The sequence below is a fragment of the Alexandromys fortis genome, unplaced genomic scaffold, assembly GCF_014885135.2.
Source record: "Alexandromys fortis isolate MF-2015 unplaced genomic scaffold, M_Fortis_MF-2015_v1.1 scaffold_20, whole genome shotgun sequence".
NCBI lineage: Eukaryota > Metazoa > Chordata > Mammalia > Rodentia > Cricetidae > Alexandromys > Alexandromys fortis.
Window position 1 is genome coordinate 9,394,666 of NW_026067903.1, and position 7,773 is coordinate 9,402,438.

General features: G+C 36.9%; 1 protein-coding gene across 1 annotated transcript in view; it reads right to left on the reverse strand.

Annotated features, from left to right (window-relative positions):
• Positions 1 to 4,067: 4,067 nt before the first annotated feature.
• Positions 4,068 to 7,773, reverse strand: part of Khdrbs2 (KH RNA binding domain containing, signal transduction associated 2) — a 396,449-nt gene continuing 392,743 nt past the window's right edge. Inside the window, exons 14-16 of the transcript XR_007590495.1 lie at positions 5,812 to 5,973; positions 4,869 to 4,964; positions 4,068 to 4,415 (exon numbers count right to left, since the gene is read on the reverse strand). The gene's annotated coding sequence lies outside the window, so the exon portion shown is untranslated. The remainder of the gene's footprint in view (positions 4,416 to 4,868; positions 4,965 to 5,811; positions 5,974 to 7,773) is intronic.

Consider the following 7,773-nt stretch of genomic DNA (forward strand, 5'->3'; position numbering starts at 1 on the left):
TTAAATTCATCAGTACCACAGACAATTAACAAGGCAAATATCCTACAGATCTCAGGTCACGACCATTGTCGGTATGCACGGAAGGGCAAGCATAAATGAAAACCAATATCCCCCCTTCCTTAGCTATTCTAATTCATCACCTGGTTTATCTTGTGAAGTACTCATGCTTTGAGTTTTTTTTTTTTAAAGAAAATAGTAAAAGCCTACTTACAACAAAATAAATTACCCTTTGATATCCAGTTCAGTAGCTTAGTGTTTGAGAAAAACAGAATCCACAAAGCCTTAATATATTCTAGATTTGACAAACTGTGACCTATTTACCAAAGCAGAAAATCCACCACAGGCTTTGCATTCTTTTTTTCTTTTCTTTTTTTTTTTTTTGTAATTTCAAAAGCAGATAAATCATATTTAGCAACCAAAGAGAACTAACTGCCTCTTGGCTGACTGATGGGAAAAGTGGGAGGAGGAAAAAAAAAAGGAAAATTTAGGAACATTGACTCAGAAAGTTGTTCCCAAGATACAAATATGCAGAATTTTAAGTATTTCCCAGGAATATCAAAATACAGGAACCATTTGCTGAATATATGCTAATAATCACGGTAGCTCTCCTCGACTCTTTGAATACCGTATACAGTTTATAGAAGCCACAAGTCATGCCTGTGTTTTCTTCGCAAAAAAACTTCTGAGATTTGGGGTTAGAATTTTAAACACAGTAGAGGAAGAATGAGCAACATTATAAAAATTCATGCACACTTTGGCTATGTATTTTTCATCACAGTGGTAGCATGGTTTCCATGTACTGACTTAATATCCTCTCTTTCACTAGACTAAATACCGTAATGAAGAAAGAGTGCTGGAGCCCTTCTGCAATTCCTCATAAAAGAGAAACACTGTAATGACAAAGTACTTCGTGTTTCAAATAAGATAATGAAGTATTTTCTAAGTTTTTACCCCAAATAAATTTGAGGTATCAGAACTCTTTAAAGTGACAAAATTGTCACAAAATACTTGTATGTATCAAAATGGCATTAACTAATTAACATAAAATTTATGTTTTATATATCAATAACATATAGCGTAATTTAAATAAAAGCAAAATTATGAAATATAAATGAAAAGCACTGATACCTTACTGCATGTTTCAGTGTAGAATTTTAGTGCCTCAGGGTAAAATGAACTAAAATCATACATTTACATAAAGTTTCAGATACCTTTCTCTACTCATGTTTAAAATAAGAGCAACATATTCCCTGAAGATGCTAAAGTTTCCAGAGTCCTGTGAAGAAGTTACATAAAAGAAAATTCCCTTACATAACAAATTGATAAATAAATATGAGTTGTATAAGATGCATTATTAGGACTGTTGTAATACATGTTACTTCATTAGGAATTCCTGGCCATGCCACTTATATCAATAAACTAGAAGGATCACAGAATCATGTCTTTGCTCAACCACTTCTCACATCTTATAGTAATTCAGAATTAAGCCAAAATAAAATTTGGACAAAAAAAAGTTTTCTGACAATGTGAGTGTTTACATCATTTCTAGAAAAAAAAAACAGTAGAGCTGTATAGCTATGTGGAAAAATTAAAATGACTTTCAAATAAGTTCCCTGATTCACTGACAGTCACTATAATGGCCTGATAGTTTCCTTCCACAATGTTACAGGTTAAATTAAAACAAAACAAAATAAAGCAAAACTGGGGATAGCTTTTGAGACCCTTGAAAATCGCCTTCCATCTAGAGCCACAAGAGCAGACATGACCAATGACAGGGCTCAGCGGTTACATTCATTTCTTTTATTGAGCACACGCACGCTCTCTGATGCTCTGTGGGGAGACTGAAGACATGGAGCCTTTGATAACACTGAGTGGCTTGCCTGGCTTCCTCATCCCCAGCCCTCCTCTCTCAGCTGGTGCCTTGCTGTCAGAAGCATGTCAGCCTGGCACGCGGTGGATCTGCACAGCGAGCCGAATTCCCCTCAAGGCTCTCATTGCCATTCATTTTGAGAAAATGTCCCAATCCTGTGGCTCATCTTCAAATATGAAAAGTGAGGCAGTGTTGGCATAACAGCCTCAAGTACATGAGCATCCTGAACTGCTTTAATTATCTCATTAATATTCAACAGCATCATTTCCATTTCTGTAGCCACTGCCCTAGTTCAAGCAAACATTAATTTGTATCTAATAAAGTGTTATTAATGCTGTAGAATCTTTAAAATTGCTTTTGATAAACAAACACTTAGATTATTACAACACCCTTTTAACTTCTCTCTCTCAACATTCCTATATTTTTTATCTAACTGCCAGAAAGAGAAATCTCCTGATTTTATTACCATACGTGTTTTTCCCTGTTTATTATGTAACAATCAAAACTACTTGTGCCTAAAGTGACAGTTTTTAACCAAGCCCCTATGTTTTCAGTTCTTCTGTCTAGATTGTCTTTTCTTACTTCACCATGTCTCTATATCTTAACTAGTATACCTAAATATTTTTGTGACTACCACATACAATACATTTATAATATCAAAGATGCAAGTTTGAAGATCTTCCAAAATCAGCACATGCTAGTGCATGGATAAACACAACAAATGCTCATGCTTGGGGGCAAGTGGGAGAATTCAAGTGCCTGAACCTCTGCTTGATTTTATTTTACTATGTTAATACCATATCATCTGGACAGAAAGGGTTTGATATCTATGCAGAATATTACTCTTCTTGAGGATATAGAATAGTGGAGTTGCTAACCAAGGGCAAACTAGTTCAACTCTATGGTTTAGTTGTTCAAGTAGGGACTCCAAGGGGTCTCACAACTTAGTTGTAGAGAACATCAATGATACAGAACTGTGTCTTGGCCTAATAATTCACATTGAAAATGAGAAAATGAAGATACTCTTCAACTGATGCTCTCAAAGTATTTGAGAAATGTGGAGCCATAGCACTGCCTGATGAGACAAGGACTAATATTAAATTTAGAAACCTTCATCAGGGACTGGGGAGATGGCTCAGTAGGCAGAGTGCCTCCCATGGAGCATGAGGACCTGCCTTCACATCCCCAACATCCATATAAAAGGCTGGATACAGTAATGTCGTCCTGGGAGGTAGGGTGGGGAATCCTTGAGGCTTGGTAGCCACCAACCTTATTTAATTGGTGAGCTCTAGGTTCAGTGAGAGAGACTACTGAGAACTCAAGAACAATGGCAATGGGTTTTTGTTCCTACTGCACGTACTGGCTTTGTGGGAGCCTAGGCAGTTTGGATGCTCACCATACTAGACCTGGATGTAGGTGGGTGGTCCTTGGACTTCCCACAGGGTAGGGAACCCTGATTGCTCTTTGGGCTGATGAGGGAGAGGGACTTTACTGGGGGAGGGGGAGGGAAATGGGAGGCGGTGGCGGGGAGGAGGTAGAAATCTTTAATAAATAAATAAGAAAAAAAAGAAGAAAAAACTAAGGTGGAAAGTGACTGAGGACCTGGCACCCACCTCTGGGCTTCAAATCTATGTGTGCACATGTACACTTGCAATCACAAGGAGTGCACCTCAGACACAGCTGTACACACAGAGACATACAGAAAAACAAGACATAAACACATGCACAAGAAAAAAAATTCACTGAACACTTGTTCTGTCAAAGGCTTTAGAATTTAATACTTTTTTTTCCTTCAGTGAGCCCATTCAGAAGCCCTGACACACACTTTCTGTGTCACTGCAGAGCTGCTATTTTAAATCCCTCAAGAGTCTACAACAGCAGCTGCAACTTTCCACAGGGTCCCCTGTGACTGAGAAACCCTGCTGAGCAGCCCTACTGTGGTGTGAACTCTATGAGAGGACCTCAGCAACTTACAGGCTCAAACACAGACATAAGGTCCAGAGCTGAATACTTGCTCTTCCCGCTCATCACCCACTGTGACGCCTGTCCCCAGAACCTCCAATTAATTATAAGCAGTCTCTTATATGGATTAACACCGCCATTGACATTTCTAAAATCATGTTTTATTAATTTCATTTGTATATTCAATTAGCATTTCTACAAAATGAAAAGAAAAAAAGCTTTTTATTTAATGATCTCAACAATATGATTGCTTTTTATAATGCCAGGGGTTGCATTGTTCCTTTATACATTTTATTATCTATTCCTGAAACACTGAAAGCTACATGGCCCCTAAACACAACTTGTATTTAACTATTTCTCTTCCAGATTTGAGCTTTATCACCTTTTCGTTTTTTTGTACTCCGAACGTGCTTTATTTCGAGTTAGTTGTATCAGCGACCACACACTATGAATTTCCCTCGCTTTCCTCAGCAGCGTGTTGTCTCCATTAGCAAATTGCAATTAGAAATTGCAATCCTTCTAATCCAGCAGTTCAAGCTACAAGAGGCTTTGTCCTCAGTTCTCCCTGGGCTTCTGGCAGTATCTGCAGACAGGAAACAGTTTTGTTCGTCATAACTGAAGAAGTGACAGCTCTCCAGTCCTAGGAAGGATTTTATCTGATTGTTTATAGTTTTGCTAATGAGGAACCCTAACACAAAGCAAATAATTTCTTTATTTTAATCCTTTTACTTGATGGCGGTGTTGATGTATGTGGTGTGTGCATGTATATGTGTATTCATGTGCTTATGACTGTGGTGTGTGTATATGTGAATATGCTGTGGTATGCATAGTTTGTGTTGTATGTTGTATGTATAGTGTGAGATTCTTGAATGTATACCATTAGAATACAATGATTTTTATATGATTTTATTATCTCCAAAATCTAGCACAATTTTTGACATATATAGGTTTTCTAAAATATTTTACAATGAAAATTACATAGATTATCTTAGCCATAATTTAACAAAGACTAAACATGCAGGAAGAAATTACTTACCAATAATACTGTGTCATATCCAACATATATTTTCTTTGATGAATTGAATATGTCAGCTGCCATTTGAATATTTCAGTAATGAAAATCTGTATTGTTCTGGTAAAGAAAAAATATTATGAGTCAACTCACATTTGTCATCAGTGGGGAGAAAACACACACTTTAATAATAGATGAAAAATTGATCTTGGCAGATATGTGTTTACTAGTTTTTCTCATGATAAGTTTGTTAGGTTTTTATTTTACACCAAGATACAGTTAACTCTTCCTTGTAAGAGTCTCTGTGGTCTGCTGCTGTGGTGTTGATTAAATCAATTCCAGTTTGTTTAGATTTTCTAAGAATGGAGCACCTAGTTGTTGGGCAAAATAAAGCACAGAGTTTTCTTGCAAATTTGTCATAAATATTTAAAAAATTACTGCTGTTGGAATGTATAAACCACTTTCAAGTTCCTTGTGAAATGAACAGTTGTGTTTTGCCTATTAATGAAATATCAATTTTACATAAAATCCAATCGTTTCCATGTAAGGAGAAAATGAATGGGTCTTGTAGTCTCTTGTTTTAGAAGACAATATTCAAATTATTTTGCTTGCCATGTAATGTTCTCCCAAGCCAGACCTTACTTAATGTTTTCAGGCAAATCTTGCACATCTTGAATGGCTTATTTTATTCAGATTCCCTTGAGAACATCCTCATTTTCTCCATGTGATATTTGTTTCTGTACCCCACGCTTTTCACATAGTCCTCTGACTACAGTTTGAGATTACATCGTGAACTCTTTTGATTTCCTCTTAACCTAACTTCCTCTTAAATTACTGATTGCCTAACCTGTCCATCTGATCTGCTAAATTCCCCCATAGCTCAGTTCATCTCCTAGTTTACCCCTCCATCTAAAACACTGTAACATTTTCCTCTTAACTAATTTATATGACCATCACTTATTCTTACCTCTGTGCATTTTAACCATTATTTTTCCTCCAGATTCTAGAGTCCGGGAGGTGGGGACCTGCTTTACAGACATCTGCGATCCACACTTATCCTCCAGTATGATGTCCTGCACATGGTATTTATGACTCAGCTGAATGAAGGTCAGATGTGTCATAGTTTTACCTTAGGATCAGAAAATAGTGCGACAGCTTAATTAGAAAGCATGACATAATATCACTAATTAATAAGTGTAGAAAAAGAAACATAGGGAATCATGCTAATAACTACCAAGTAACATGACCATAATATGTTGTATATATGATAGCCAAGGTAAAGTGTTGATTTTGCTTGAATATGTATTTGAACAAATTATAAAGGGTCATATTTGGTGTAACTGGAGAAATATGTATACAGATATATAAATGATAACATTAAGAACCTATGGTATAAGAAAGGGGTGCATAAAATATCAAAAGTGGTCCTTATCAGAGGTAAATACATAATCATTTTTAAATTATAGAACAATCTTTGCTTTAAATATTACAAAAAAATCATTAGGGAATAAATCAGTGTAAACATTAGACAAAACATCGTTCATCACTGGCAGAGTGAGGGTGATATGCCATTCCTTGCACTATAGCCAAAACAGTTACATGTTGTAATCACTTTAGAGACTTTTCTGTTGGTCTTTTTACTTCTAAACTTTTCTCTCTCCACCATTCAGCATGGGTAATTGCCATCTTAGACTTCCTGAGAAAGTGAACATCCACTGAAGTCCCCTATATACATTAGTTTATTAACACCTACTAAGTAAAATTCATTGTTACTCTCTTAACATCCAAGAATTCAGATGCCTATAGTGTCTACATTTTGAGACTTAATTTAAACATTAAGTCAACGGAAATAGCTGCATTTCCCTGAAATACTCCAACCGTTAGGGTCACTCTTCTTTGCTTCAAGATGTTCTTAACTTTTTATGCAAGATACCCTCCTGTTCTCCCTTTCATCCCCCTAAGTGTTGTGGATTATTAGTTGAAGATGTGTTACATTTGTTTATCTTTTGGAACATTTCCTTAATGATGCAAAGATGTATTGCATTTGCTTAACTCTGTGAAGTTGTGTTGCTTTGCCTGTCTAAAACACCAGATTGGCCTGATAAAGAGCTGAATGGTTAATTAGGCAGGAGAAAGGTTAGGTTGGGCTGGCAGGCAGAATCAATAGGAGGAGAAATCTGGAGGGAGAAGATCGACAAAAGAGAAATGGAGAGAGGATATCAGGGGTCAGTTACCAGCTATACAGCAAGCCACAGAGTAAGAAATAAAGAAAGATATAAAGAAATAAAGGTAAAAGCCCAGAGGCAAAAGATAAATGGGATAATTTAAGAAAAGCTGGCTAGAAATAAGTCAAACTAAGGCTAGGCATTCATAAGTAATAATGTGTCTCCGTGTCTTAATTTGGGAGCTGGGTGGTGGGCCCCCAAAAGAGCAGAGAATAAAACACAACTAATAATACCTAAGCATGAAGCATTTCCTTGTCTGACAGAAGGAACCTGTCTCTCTCTGAGGTGCCCACACACCCTGTCTGTGTTTCTCGTGGATATTGCTCTGTTATATGTTCTGATGCAGTATAACCTTCACCCCTGGGGTCAAGCATAACCTCTCTGAGAAGAGGATTTACCTAGAATCTCTGACACAGATCTGTATGCAGGATATATTTAACAAATACTGGTTAACAGGTGGGTGGAAGAATACTAATAGTCGTAAGCAATGATACATTGAGATTTAAGAAAAAGCAGTGTCCTCAAAAATATAAAACCATGACTTAAAAAATTAGTAGTGAAATGATTGCCATTATTGTGAAGTACCAGGTATTGGGGCAAGTACAATATTTTTACTGCCACATTTCCTCGTCCTCCTCCTCGTCCTCCTCGTCCTCGTCCTCCTCGTCCTCGTCCTCCTCGTCCTCGTCCTCCTCGTCCTCCTC